The sequence below is a fragment of the Heptranchias perlo genome, chromosome 20 (genome assembly GCF_035084215.1).
Source record: "Heptranchias perlo isolate sHepPer1 chromosome 20, sHepPer1.hap1, whole genome shotgun sequence".
Lineage (NCBI taxonomy): Eukaryota > Metazoa > Chordata > Chondrichthyes > Hexanchiformes > Hexanchidae > Heptranchias > Heptranchias perlo.
Window position 1 is genome coordinate 11,708,075 of NC_090344.1, and position 13,106 is coordinate 11,721,180.

A 13,106-nucleotide genomic window follows, 5' to 3' on the forward strand; every position below is an offset into this window, starting at 1 on the left:
GGTGGCCTATAGAATACACCAAGCAGTGTAATCGCACCTCTAATGTTCCTTAACTCGAACTCAGTACCCAGGAGAAATTCCCTCGTTCCTGGGAACTTTGTATTAAGCAGAAGTTAGCAGCAAAAGGTGTTTGTAGTGGGACTGAGAAATGCTTAAACAGTCGGCACCCTGTGAAACAGAGCTCCAAGTGTCGGTTTAAATAAAGTCCTGAACTGACAGAGCGGAGGGCAGATGAGGATTGAATTAAATCCCAATTCACTGAATCTAAACAAGGTTTTTCTAAGTGAATCTGTCAGGAGTGGGATTCCTGAGCTTGTGTGTGAGCTGAAACTGGATCGGTCCCGTTCTGTGAAGAAAGAATGACAGGCGGCTCCCAGACAGGGCTCAGGCCGGGACTGGCAGCTCTCCGCTGGGAACGGCTGGATTCGAGAGCAGGGCTCCTGCGCTGTTGCTGCTGCTGCTTCCGCCTCTTCGAGTCCCTGTGGCGGTTGGTACCGATCTCTCTCCTATGGATCCGGATCCAGCTACTTGCTGTGGACCTCGTGGCGCAACGGCAGCGCGTCTGACTCCAGATCAGAAGGATGCGTGTTCGAATCACGTCGGGGTCATCACATTTTCGCAACATTACAGCGTCACTCTGTTTGATCGCGGGGCAGTCTTTTCGGGATGGTCTGTTCACTGCATGTAAAATAATATTGATCACAGAATGAACACACCACAGAAGGAGGCCATTCGACCCATCAATTCCTTACCTGCCTTTTGTAAGAACAATCCCATTGGTCCCATTCCCCGTCCCTTTCCCCGTCGCCCTGCATTTTCCCCTTCAAGTATTTATCAAATTCTTTTTGAAAGCCACGATTGAATCAGCTTCCACCACCTTTACAGGCAGCGCATTTCAGATCATAACCATTCGCTGCATAAAAAAGATTTTCATCCTGTCGCCTTTGGTTCGTTTGCCAATCACCTCAAATCTGTGTCCTCTTGTTCCCGACACTTCCGTCAATGGGAACAGCTACTCTTTATTAACTTTATCTAAACCCTTCATGACTTTGAACACTTCTATCAAATCTCCTCTGAACCTTCTCTGTTCTAAGCAGAACAACCCCAGCACGGTGTAAATGCGGTCAATTTGCTCCAATGTATTTATTTGGGCATTAAACAAAACGTGAAAGACTGGCAAGGCGATTTGCGAACAAAGCTCGTTGCTTTAAGACAATAAATCTAATCGCTGTGTGGGCGCTGGGTTCAAATCCGACGACTGATAGAATTTCTGGCAATGTTCATTTTGACCTGTTCGCAGAAAACCCGCTTGTAGTGCGATGGAGCAGATGATGTGAAAGAAGCTGAAAGTGAAAGTGCGGATATTAGTTTGATCACAGTGACTGGACAGGTTTCCACAGGGAAGGGCCTCAAACACTGAAGATTCTTTCCAGCAGAGTGGGACAGGTGATCAAAGTGACCGGACTCTAGCGGCGCAATCAGTCAGTGCGCGGTCCTGAAATGACATTACATGATCGGGAAATGGCGAGATTGTTAATTCGAGTCTCAGCTAAGTCAAACAATCCTTTTGCTTGTGAACATTTCGACCAGAGTTGAAGGTACAATTGGTGTGCTCCAAAATGCATCTACTTATTTGAATTGACATGTGGTTCCTCCGGACCACTCTGTTGCAAAGTTTAGTATTTTTTTATTCGTTCATGGGATGTGGGCGTCGCTGGCGAGGCCGGCATTTATTGCCAATTCCTAATTGCCCTTGAGAAGGCGGTGGTGAGCCGCCTTCTTGAACCGCTGCAGTCCGTGTGGTGACGGTTCTTCCACAGTGCTGTTAGGAAGGGAGTTCCAGGATTTTGACCCAGCGACGATGAAGGAACGGCGATATAGTTCCAAGTCGGGATGGTGTGTGACTTGGAGGGGAACGTGCAGGTGGTGTTGTTCCCATGTGCCTGCTGTAGTCCTTCTAGTTGGTAGAGGTCGCGGGTTTGGAAGGTGCTGTCGAAGAAGCCTTGGCGAGTTGATGCAGTGCATCCTGTGGATGGAACACACTACAGCCACAGTGCGCCGGTGGTGAAGGCAGTGAATGTTAAGTGTGGTGGATGGGGTGCCAATCAAGCGGGCTGCTTTATCTTGGATGGTGTCGAGCTTCTTGAGTGTTGTTGGAGCTGCACTCATCCAAGCAAGTGGAGAGTAGTCCATCACACTCCTGACTTGTGCCTTGGAGATGGTGGAAAGGCTTTGGGAAGTCAGGAGGTGAGTCACCCACCACAGAATACCCAGCCTCTGACCTGCTCTCGTAGCCACAGTATTTATATGGCTGGTGCAGTTAAGTTTCTGGTCAATGGTGACCCCCAGAATGTTGATGGTGGGGGATTCGGCGATGGTAATGCCGTTGAATGTCAAGGGGAGGTGCTTAGACTCTCTCTTGTTGGAGATGGTCATTGCCTGGCATTTGTCTGGCGCGAATGTTACTTGCCAGTTTTGAGCCCAAGCCTGGATGTTGTCCAGGTCTTGCTGCATGCGGGAACGGACTGCTTCATTATTTGAGGGGTTGCAAATGGAAGTGAACACTGTGCAATCATCAGCGAACATCCCCATTTCTGACCTTATGATGGCGGGAAGGTCATTGATGTTGCAGCTGAAGATGGTTGGCCCTAGGACACTGCCTTGAGGAACTCCTGCAGCAATGTCCTGGGGCTGAGATGATTGGCCTCCAACAACCACTACCATCTTCCTTTGCGTTAGGTATGACTCCAGCCACTGGAGAGTTTTCCCCCTGATTCCCATTGACTTCAATTTTACTCGGGCTCCTTGGTGCCACACTCGGTCAAATGCCGCCTTGATGTCAAGGGCAGTCACTCTCACCTCACCTCTGGAATTCAGCTCTTTTGTCCATGTTTGGGCCAAGGCTGTAATGAGGTCTCGAGCCGAGCGGTCCTGGCGGAACCCAAACTGAGCATCGGTGAGCAGGTTATTGGTGACTCAGTGCCGCTTGATAGCACTGTCGATGACACCTTCCATCACTTTGCTGATGATTGAGAGTCGACTGATGGGGCGGTAATTGACCGGATTGGATTTGTCCTGCTTTTTGTGGACAGGACATATCTGGGCAATTTTCCACATTGTCGGGTAGATGGCAGTGTTGTAGCTGTACTGGAACAGCTTGGCTCGAGGCGCAGCTTGTTCTGGAGCACAAATCTTCAGCATTACAGCTGGGATGTTGTCGGGGCCCTAGCCTTTGCTGTACCAGTGCACTCAGCCGTTTCTTGATATCACGTGGAGTGAATCGAATTGGCTGAAGACTGGCTTCCGTGATGGTTTGGATATCGGGAGGAGGCCGAGATGGATCATCCACTTGACACTTCTGGCTGAAGATGGTTGCTAATACTTCAGCCTTGTCTTTTGCACTCACGTGCTGGACTCCGCCATCATTGAGGATGGGGATGTTTGCAGAGCCTCCTCCTCCCGTTAGTTGTTTAATTGTCCACCACCATTCACGACTGGATGTGGCAGGACTGCAGAGCTTTGATCTGATCCGCTGGTTGTGGAATCGCTTAGCTCTGTCTATAGCATGTTGCTTCCGCTGTTTAGCACATATGTCGTCCTGAGTTGTAGCTTCACCAAGTTGGCACCTCATTTTTAGGTACGCCTGGTGCTGCTCTTGGCATGCTCTTCTGCACTCCTCATTGAACCAAGGTTGATCTCCTGGCATGTTGGTAATGATAGAGTGAGGAATATGCCGGGCCATGAGGTTACAGATTGTGCTGGAATACAAATCTGCTGCTGCTGATGCTCAGTTTTGAGCTGCCAGATCTGTTCTGAATCTGTCCCATTTCGCACGGTGGTAGTGCCACACAACACGTTGGATGGTCTCCTCAGTTCGAAGGCGGGACTTGGTCTCCACAAGGACTGTGCGGTGTCACTCCTACCAATACTGTCATGGACAGATGCATTTGCGACAGGTAGATTGGTGAGGACGAGGTCAAGTAACTTGTTTACAGGAGGGAGGTTGCGGTTTTGGAGACGCAAACTATGATTTTGATCCATCTATAAATCGTGGGATTTAACTGGAGCTTCAAACCAGCACCTTTGACCGCTCAGCCAGGATACTTTCCATCCTGCACTGCAGGAGTAGTTTTACAGGAATAGAATTACAGCAAACAAGAATTCTACCCCTCAAGCACCAATGCTCGCACGGCAGCAGGATGCATGTGTCCAGTTCGAAACCTGTCTGAAGGAACATACAGTCTGACAGAGCCGGAAGTCCAGCAGATTGACTTTCGGTCTGAGCAGAGGATGAGTCTCCTCCTTGAGAGTGTTTCGCCAATCCAGCTCAGAGTGGATTTAGAATCATAAATTCGGGTGTGACTGGAGCCACTTGTGTAAGATGAAGTGCAGGGGGCAGTTTCACATCCTTGACGGACATTTATGATCCTGTTGCGGATTTGCTGCAAAATTTCACTTCCCAGCTCCCGAAATTAAAATTCAATTCTGGTGGGACTCGAACCCACAACCTTTGAAGATCTTCTCCAATTGATTAGGTAGAAGTCCAACACGCTATCCATTGCGCCACAGAGTCAGTTATGCAATGGGCGGGAGAGCGGGGATCCTGTGCTGTGGTTGAGGCGGTCAGGCTGCTCCTGCTTCCGCCTCTCACATTCCGAGAGCCGCGGTGGCGGTCTGCACGGATCACCCTCCAATGGATCCGGCTCCAGTCGCTTGTTGTTGGCCTGGTCCAAGAACAGTCGCGTCTGACTCCAAATCAGATGGCTGCGTGTTTTGAACCAGGTTGAAATCACAGCATTTTCACTGTGGCTCAGGTTCCTGCCGAAAGATTTTAGATCGGGTCAGTGTTTTAGGGATGGGATGTTCAGTGTTTGTGCAACAATATCAAAATTAAATTTGAGACATTAATGAGCTTTTTTTCTGTTACTTTCTTTTTACACCCTCACCCGTTTTATGTCGAAACAGTTAACAATGTTTAAAGGATGTGGTGTACAGTGTTTGTGGAATCAGTGTAATTAAATTGGATACTTTCATCTGTTCCTTCTCCAACACAGACTCTTATCATTCGATTTGTTGCTTCACCCTGTTTAAAATAGGTTACTCAGTGATAGAAATAAATCAGTAACAGCCCCGAAGCCTCAGCGGGTATATTTGTTCCAATGCTTTGTGATGGTCGCGATTTCCATACAAATGTTCAATCAGCAAATCCCAAAGGGTGTTTTGGGTTTGATAAACTAATTTATTACTTGGCTGGTTCCAGGAAATGATCCAATGGGGATTTCGTTACCCGTACAGATATAGAAATAAATACATTCCATCATTTCACAAATTACAGTTGTGTATATAAATATATCGCGATATTCAACATGGAAAATCAGCTCTCCATATTTTTAAACAGATTTCCTCATTTTATTTTATTAATCCACTTACGTTTCAATGTAAAACACATATTCAGAGCATCCCTCTAAACTTAAAGAATGGTAAAACAATTGCAGATTTTACAAACACATAGCATGCTATCGTATAATAAGATTAAGGCCGACTTTGTGAAATGTTTATTCTAATTGTCTTTATAATGGTACGAAAAATATTTCTCGATGTCCGTCCCCAAGTTAATGGAGAAACTAAGATGAAAACCGAAAGGATTTTTCAAAAACGATTTGATCGGTTCCCACTTCTCCTTTCTTTAATTGTTACCTTTTGCTAATTGTTCATCTTGATCCGTTTGCTTCATTTTTTCCTCAGTCATTTATGGTGAATTTTCGATCTGTTAACGTTCGTAAATATTTGATTTGTTTGCTCTCTTCATCTTGACTTGTGAATTGTTGACCTTCAGGTAAAAGTCTGAAACAGAAATGTGTTCATATTTAGGCGTGACTCTGAAGTGTGAGACCGAGAGGTGATGCCGGATGTGTGACCGAGAGACCAACTGCAGGAGGCAGAACTGTCCGTAATTAACATTCCCCCTGTGGCATTGCTCATGGTAGGTCGGATGACAATGTTTTATATTGACTGAACTGCTATGTACACAACACAGAACATATTCACTGCTGCTTTAAATCCACAAAGTATAATCACCAATAATGACCAAAGTCTCAGATCAGTGAGAATTGAATTACTGTTGGTGAGGGGAGTTTGTACATTAGAAGGAGTTTATACATTTACACCTCCAGGTAAACCTGCAAACCTCTGTCGCCTGTCGGTTAGGTCACCATGAAATGTCCACCTTTCTTTGTGCTTCTGGAATTCTGAAGTGTGATTGAACCTTACCAAAAGTTTTCTATAATTAGTGAGGAAGGAAGGTTTCAGTGTAAATCTAGATATACACGTGGATGTTTCACTGGGTAACCATGGGAATCAGATACATTGCTCATTCCAGTTATTTGTCCAACAGGAAACAGAAATCATTCTCTTCAACTGTACTCGTCCGAAGGAAAAGGAAACAAACAAAACTGCTCAGTTCTTTGTTTTAGCTTCTTCTGCTGGTTTATGATCACTCACCGAGAAAGTGTCAGAGAGAGAGACTGAGAGATTGGATTCGCTTTTTCACTTTGTAATCTATTACACTTTGTAATTATTGTAAGAGACGGTTCAACCCAACTATCCTGTGCCTGACATTCTCATTGATTTTAAGATGTGCTCCAAATGAGTTTCTACTAATTGCACATTGTGGAGAAAAGCTGAACGCCGAAAACTGCTCTGAAACCAGCTTCACTTCACAACCTTTAATGGAGATGGGTTGCTGGTTGCAGGTAAAGAAGTTTGTAAAATAAGCCCTCGAGAACAGTATCCTCAAAACGTGTTTTGGACACATTTGCAGGTCAAACACCTTACATTAAATGCAACAAATATTCAAATACGTCACAAGTGTTAATATTAACGAGGAAGGATCTGGTTCTGGGGAATGAGGTGGGTCAAGTGGAGCAAGTGTCACTTGGGGAATATTTAGGGAACGGTGATCATAGTATCATAAGGTTTAGATTAGTTATGCAAAAGGAGAAGGAGCTATTTTAAGTAAAATACTTGATAGGAGGAGGGCCAATTCAAGTGGGTTCAGAACGTACCAGGCCCGTGTAAATTGGAATCAAAGATTGGCAGGCTAAAATGTAATCGAACAATGGGTGGCATTTTAAGAGAAGATGTTTCGGGTGCACTCTAAGTAGATTCCCAGGAGGGGGAAGGCAGGGCAACTAAAGCCAGAGCCCCATGGATGAGGAAAGAGATAGGGGGTTAAATGAAGCATATAATGACAGATGTCAATTTGACAATACAAGTGAGAACCAGGCTGAATATAGGAAGTACCGTGAAAAAGTAAATAAGAGGGGTAAAGAGAGAATATGAACATAGATTGGCGGCTAACAGAAGAGGTAATCCAAAAGTCTTCTGCAGGCATATAATTAGCGAAATGGGAATAAGAGGAGGGGTGAGGCCGATTAGGGACCAAAAAGGAGATCTACGCATGGAGGCAGATGGCATGACTGAGGCACTAAATGAGTACTTTGCGTCTGTCTCTACCAAGGAAGAAGATGCTGCCAAAGTCACAGTAAAAAGGGAGGTTGTTGAGATACTGGATGGGGTGAAAATTGATACAGAGGAGGCATTTGAAAGGCTGGCTATGCTTAAAGTTGATAAGTCACCCGGTCCAGATGGGACGCTTTCAAGGTTTCTGAGGGAAGTAAGGGTGGAAATTTCAGAGGTGCTGGTCATAATCTTCCAATCCGCCATGGAAGCGGGGGTGATGCCAGAGGACTGGATAATTACCAATGGAACATCCTTGTTCAAATAGGGTGTAAGGATAAACCCGGCAACTACAGACCAGTCAATTTAAACTCGGAGGTGTGATGCGTTTAGAAACGATGATCTGGGCCAAAATGAATAGTCACTTGGGCAAGTGTGGATTAATAAAGGAAAGCCAGCATGGATTTGTTAAAGGCAAATCATGTTTGACTAACTTGAATGAGGTAACAGAGAGGGTTGATGACGGCAATGCGGTTGATAAAATGCCACACAACAAGAAGAACAACTTGCATTTATATAGCGCCTTTAACGTAGTAAAACTTATCAAGGCAACTCACAGGAGCGTAATCAAACAAAATGTCACACTGAGCCACGTAAGGAGGTTTTAAGATAGGTGAATAAAATCTTGGTCAAAGATGGAGCTTTTAAGGAGCATCTTAAAAGAGGAGAGAGAGGTAGAGAGGCGGAGAGATTCAGGGCAGGAATTCCAGAGCTTAGGGCCGAGGCAGCTGAAAGCACGGCCGTCAATGGTGGAGCGATTAAAATCGGGGATGCACAAGAAGCAAGAATTGGAGGAGCACAGAGATCTCGGAGGGTTGTAGGGCTGGAGGAGGTGATAGAGATAGGGAGGGGCGAGGCCATGGAAACATTTGAAAAAAAGAAGGAGAAATGTACGGCTGGTGGAAGTTACAGAGATAGGGAGGGGGAGGCCATGGAGGGATTTGAAAACAAGGATTGGAATTGGTGGGCTGTAGTAGGTTTCAGAGATAGGGAGTGGCGAGGCCATGGAGGGATTTGAAAACAAGGAGGAGAAATGTACGGCTGGTGGAAGTTAGAGAGATCGGGAGGGGTGAAGCCATGGAGGGATTGGAAAACAAGGATGAGAATTTTAAAATCGAGGCTTTCCCGTACTGGGAATCAATGTAGGTCAGTGATCACAGGGGAGATATGAGAACGGGGTTAGGTTACGGTCAGAGGAGTATTGGATGTAAGGGGGGAAGATGGGAGGCCAGCCAGGAGACCATTGGAATAGTCCAGTCTTGAGGTAATATAATACGCTTGTCAGCAAAATTGAAGCTATTGGAATAAGTAGGGGCAGTGGCAGCATGGATGCGAATTGGCTAAATGACAGGAAACAGAGTGTAGTGTTGAACGGTTGTTTCTTGAAGATATACAGTGGTGTTCTCCAGTGGTCGGTACGAGGACCACTGATTTCTTGACATATAATGATGACTTGTACTTGGGTGTACAGGGCACAATTTCAAAAATTGCAGATAACTCAAAAGTTAGAAGTGTAGTAAACAGTGATGAGGATAGTAATAGACTTCAAGAGGACATAGACAGGCTGGTGGAATGAGTGGACACGTGGCAAATGAAATTTAATGCAGAGAAGTGCGAACTGATATATTTTGAAAGGAAGAACGAGGAGAGGCAAAATAAACGAAATGTTACAATACTGAAGGGGGTGCAGGAACAGCGACTTGGTGGGATCTGGGCACAAACCTTTGAAGGTGGCAGGACAGATTGAGAATGAAGTTAAAAAGGAGACTGGATCCTGGGCTTTATAAATAGAGGCGTAGCGCACAAAAACAAGGAAGTTATGTTAAACCTTTATAAAACACTGGTTCGGCCACAACTGGAGCATCTGGGCACCACAGTTTCGGAAGGATTTGAAGGAATTAGAGACGGTGCAGAAGAGCTGCAGAAAAGAAGGTGCAGAAATGGTTCCAGGGATGAGGGACTTCATTTCCACGAATAGCCTGGAGAAGCTGGGGTTGTTCTCCTTCGAACAGAGAAGGTTGAGAGGAGATTTGATGGAAGTGTTCAAAATCATGACGGCATTCGATAAAGTAAGTATGGAGAAAGTGTTCCCATTGGCGGAAGGCTCAAGCACCAGCGGACACAGATTTAAGGTGATTGGCAAAAGAACCAAAGGCGACATGAGGAAAAAAGAATAAGCAGCGAGAAGTTCTGATCTGGAATGCACTGCCTGAAAGGGTGTTGCAAACAAATTCAATCGTGGCTTTCAAAAGGGAATTGGATAAATAGTGTAAGGGAAAATATTGCAGGGCTACGGGGAAAGAGCATGGGAATGGGACTAATTGGAATACTCTTACAAAGAGCCGGTACAGACTCGACGGGCCGAATGACCTCCTTCTATGCTCCAACAATTCAATAATTTGTCAAGCTCAAAGTGCTTGCTACTTCAATGAGAGGTCCGTCTGTACAAAGAACAAGCACTTCCGCATTGCAGTTCTGCAGTCCTTTCCTTGTTGGCTCCGGAATTAATACAAATTCCGCCCTGTGTTACTTTGTCGTTTAATCCACAAATGAGGTAAATATCAGGGAGAATAAAACGGCTCCACTGTGAATCGAACCGATGACCACTTGTTACGAAAGAGGCAATTTGCCCAGCTTCGCCAAGGAGACAAATTAAGCTGCAAACGTCCCAGCTCCTCTGACTGACACCGAGCATCAACCTGTCATTGTCTGCGAACGTTTGAGACAGTTTGTATTTTTCCATTTCTCTTGTCTATTTCGCTGTGTTTACCGATACTCTGTATCTCTCGCTCTGTTTAGGGATGCTCTGTATCTCTCGCTGTGTTTACCGATACTCTGTATCTCTCGCTGTGTTTACCGATACTCTGGATCTCCCGCTATGTTTACCGATACTCTGTATCTCCCGCTGTGTTTACCGATACTCTGTATCTCTTGCTGTGTTTACCGATAATCTGAATCTCTCGCTGTGTTTAACGATACTCTGTATCTCTCGTTGTGTTTCCCGATATTCTGTATCTCTCGTTTTTTTTACCGATACTCTGTATCTCCCGCTTTGTTTACCGATACTCTGTATCTCTCGTTGTGTTTATCTCTCTGTATCTCTCGCTGTGTTTACCGATACTCTGCATCTCTCGCTCTGTTTAGGGATACTCTGTATCTCTCGCTGTGTTTACCGATACTCTGTATCTCTCGCTGTGTTTACCGATACTCTGTATCTCTCGCTGTGTTTACCGTTACTCTGTATCTCACGCTCTGTTTAGGGATACTCTGTATCTATCGCTGTGATCAGCGATACTCTGTATCTCTCGCTGTGTTTATATCTCTGTGTCAATCCGTCGGCTGATTCTGAATGAACAATGAAATAAATGAAGGGTTTTAGACAATTCTCCCTCTGACACTGAGGAACCAATGAGCGAAACTTTATAATAAGATATTGTTTATTGTGATGCAGCGAAGAAAACATTGCATTTTGGATGTTTTAGGTTCAGTTATGTACAAAAAGAAACCGTGTTTGCAACAAGCCGCCTTTTAAGTTGATGTCAGGCTCGCTAACATTGCAGCACGAGGTGTAGACACCGCGCTGATGACCTTCATGTGTATATCGGCCTTTTAGATACTTCGTGTGACACAAGAACTTTCCAATCCCCGATCTCCTGGACACCGACAGATTCGTCGAAACAGCATTCACCGGCAGGACCGATATCGCGCCCCCTTTGCCGGACTTCAGCAAATTTAACGTTGAAAATACAAAGCAGGGCGGACAGTATCTGGAAAACAGTTAAACTTTCAGTGTTCAGACTTTAGTGAGAACTATAAACAGGACATTGGGTAGATATTAAGTGGGTGTGCAGTAGGAGTGCGCTGTTGTTTTATAAAGTGTGGGAGTGTCGATATGAGTGTGATGTTCACATATGAACTGTGGATGGGTATATATGAGTTTCTTGTTTATTATGATTGCGGTGTTTATATATGAACAGTGGGAGTGTATCTATGAGTGCGATGTTTATATATGAACTGTGCGTGTCTGTAAATGAGTGCGATGTTTACATTTGAACTGTGGGTGTCTATACATGAGTGCGATGTTTACATTTGAACTGTGGGTGTCTATACATGAGTGCGATGTTTATATTTGAACTGTGGGTGTCTATACATGAGTGTGATGTTTATATTTGAACTGTGGGTGTGTATATATGAGTGCGATGTTTGTATTTGAACTGTGGGTGTGTATATATGAGTGCGATGTTTGTATTTGAACTGTGGGTGTGTATATATGAGTGTGATGTTTATATATGAACTGTGGGTGTGTATATATGAGTGTGATGTTTATATTTTAACTGTGGGTGTGTATATATGAGTGCGATGTTTGTATTTGAACTGTGGGTGTCTATACATGAGTGTGATGTTTATATATGAACTGTGGGTGTGTATATATGAGTGTGATGTTTATATTTGAACTGTGGGTGTGTATACATGAGTGCGATGTTTGTATTTGAACTGTGGGTGTGTATATATGAGTGCGATGTTTATATATGAACTGTGGGTGTGTATATATGAGTGCGATGTTTATATATGAACTGTGGGTGTGTATATATGAGTGCGATGTTTATATATGAACTGTGGTTCTGTATATCTGAATGCGATGTGTTTATTTCAATTGCGGAATCAACAGGAGGGGCAATTCCTCCTGGGGTTATTTTTTTTAAGACAATGACATAAAGTAAAACGTATACATGGGGCCGAAATAGCTCAGTTGGGAGAGCGTTAGACTGATGGATCTCAAGGTCCTTATTTCAATCCCGAGTTTCGGCAGTTTTTGGTTATTGAGTTTCTTCTTCGATTCTCGCATTTATTTACAGTGAAATTTGATACCCGCCACTGAAGGATTAGGGATGGAATAGAAAGGCATCAAGGATGGGACATATTTATATCGTCTGCAGTTGATTTTTAATTATCTGTTACCTTCTGCCTTTTTCTCTTGCTTTTTTCTCTCTCGGTGCCAGGTGACTATTTGATTTGATGCATTTGTCCGAAACTGATCACTTTTCCACATCTCGGGGCGTTCAGACTCGCTCTGTCTGTCTGTTGCTGCTGATGATCATTAATGGGAACAGGCCGCGAGTTGAACGTTCAACTGCAAACCGCAGAAAAACAAATAAAAAGAAAGACTTGTTTCTCCGGCCCAGAGGTAAAGTTACAATGGATGTGATTCAAAAAGCTGGCCCGTGAATTTGTCTGTGGATATTTCTACAAAGCTTCGATTTTAAAAGTTGCAAAAACATGAAATAAATTAAGGTAAATTACAAGAATCGAATCCATGATCACGACATCACCGGAAACTCGATGCAAATGAGTTAACCGGCCCTACTAACGGCACATTCGGCTGTTTAATTAATTTTTGTACCTGCAGCGAATTCTGTACTTGGACCCCGAAATCTCTTTGCTCCTCCACAGCACCGAGTTTCTCACCATTTATAAAATACTCTGATTTATCTTTCTTAGATTTAAAGTGTTTGACCTCCGTCTCCCCCACATTGAACTCTATTTCCCACAGTTTTGTCCACACACTTAATCTATCAATTCCCACCATT

At 44.4% G+C, this 13,106-nt stretch overlaps 2 non-coding genes across 2 annotated transcripts; both read left to right on the forward strand.

Annotated features, from left to right (window-relative positions):
• Window positions 1-536: 536 nt before the first annotated feature.
• On the forward strand, window positions 537-608 carry trnaw-cca (transfer RNA tryptophan (anticodon CCA)). Its single transcript has one exon. It is a non-coding gene; the product is annotated as a tRNA-Trp (tRNA).
• An 11,645-nt stretch (window positions 609-12,253) lies between these two features.
• Window positions 12,254-12,327, forward strand: trnai-gau (transfer RNA isoleucine (anticodon GAU)). The gene has a single exon. It is a non-coding gene; the product is annotated as a tRNA-Ile (tRNA).
• Window positions 12,328-13,106: the final 779 nt, after the last annotated feature.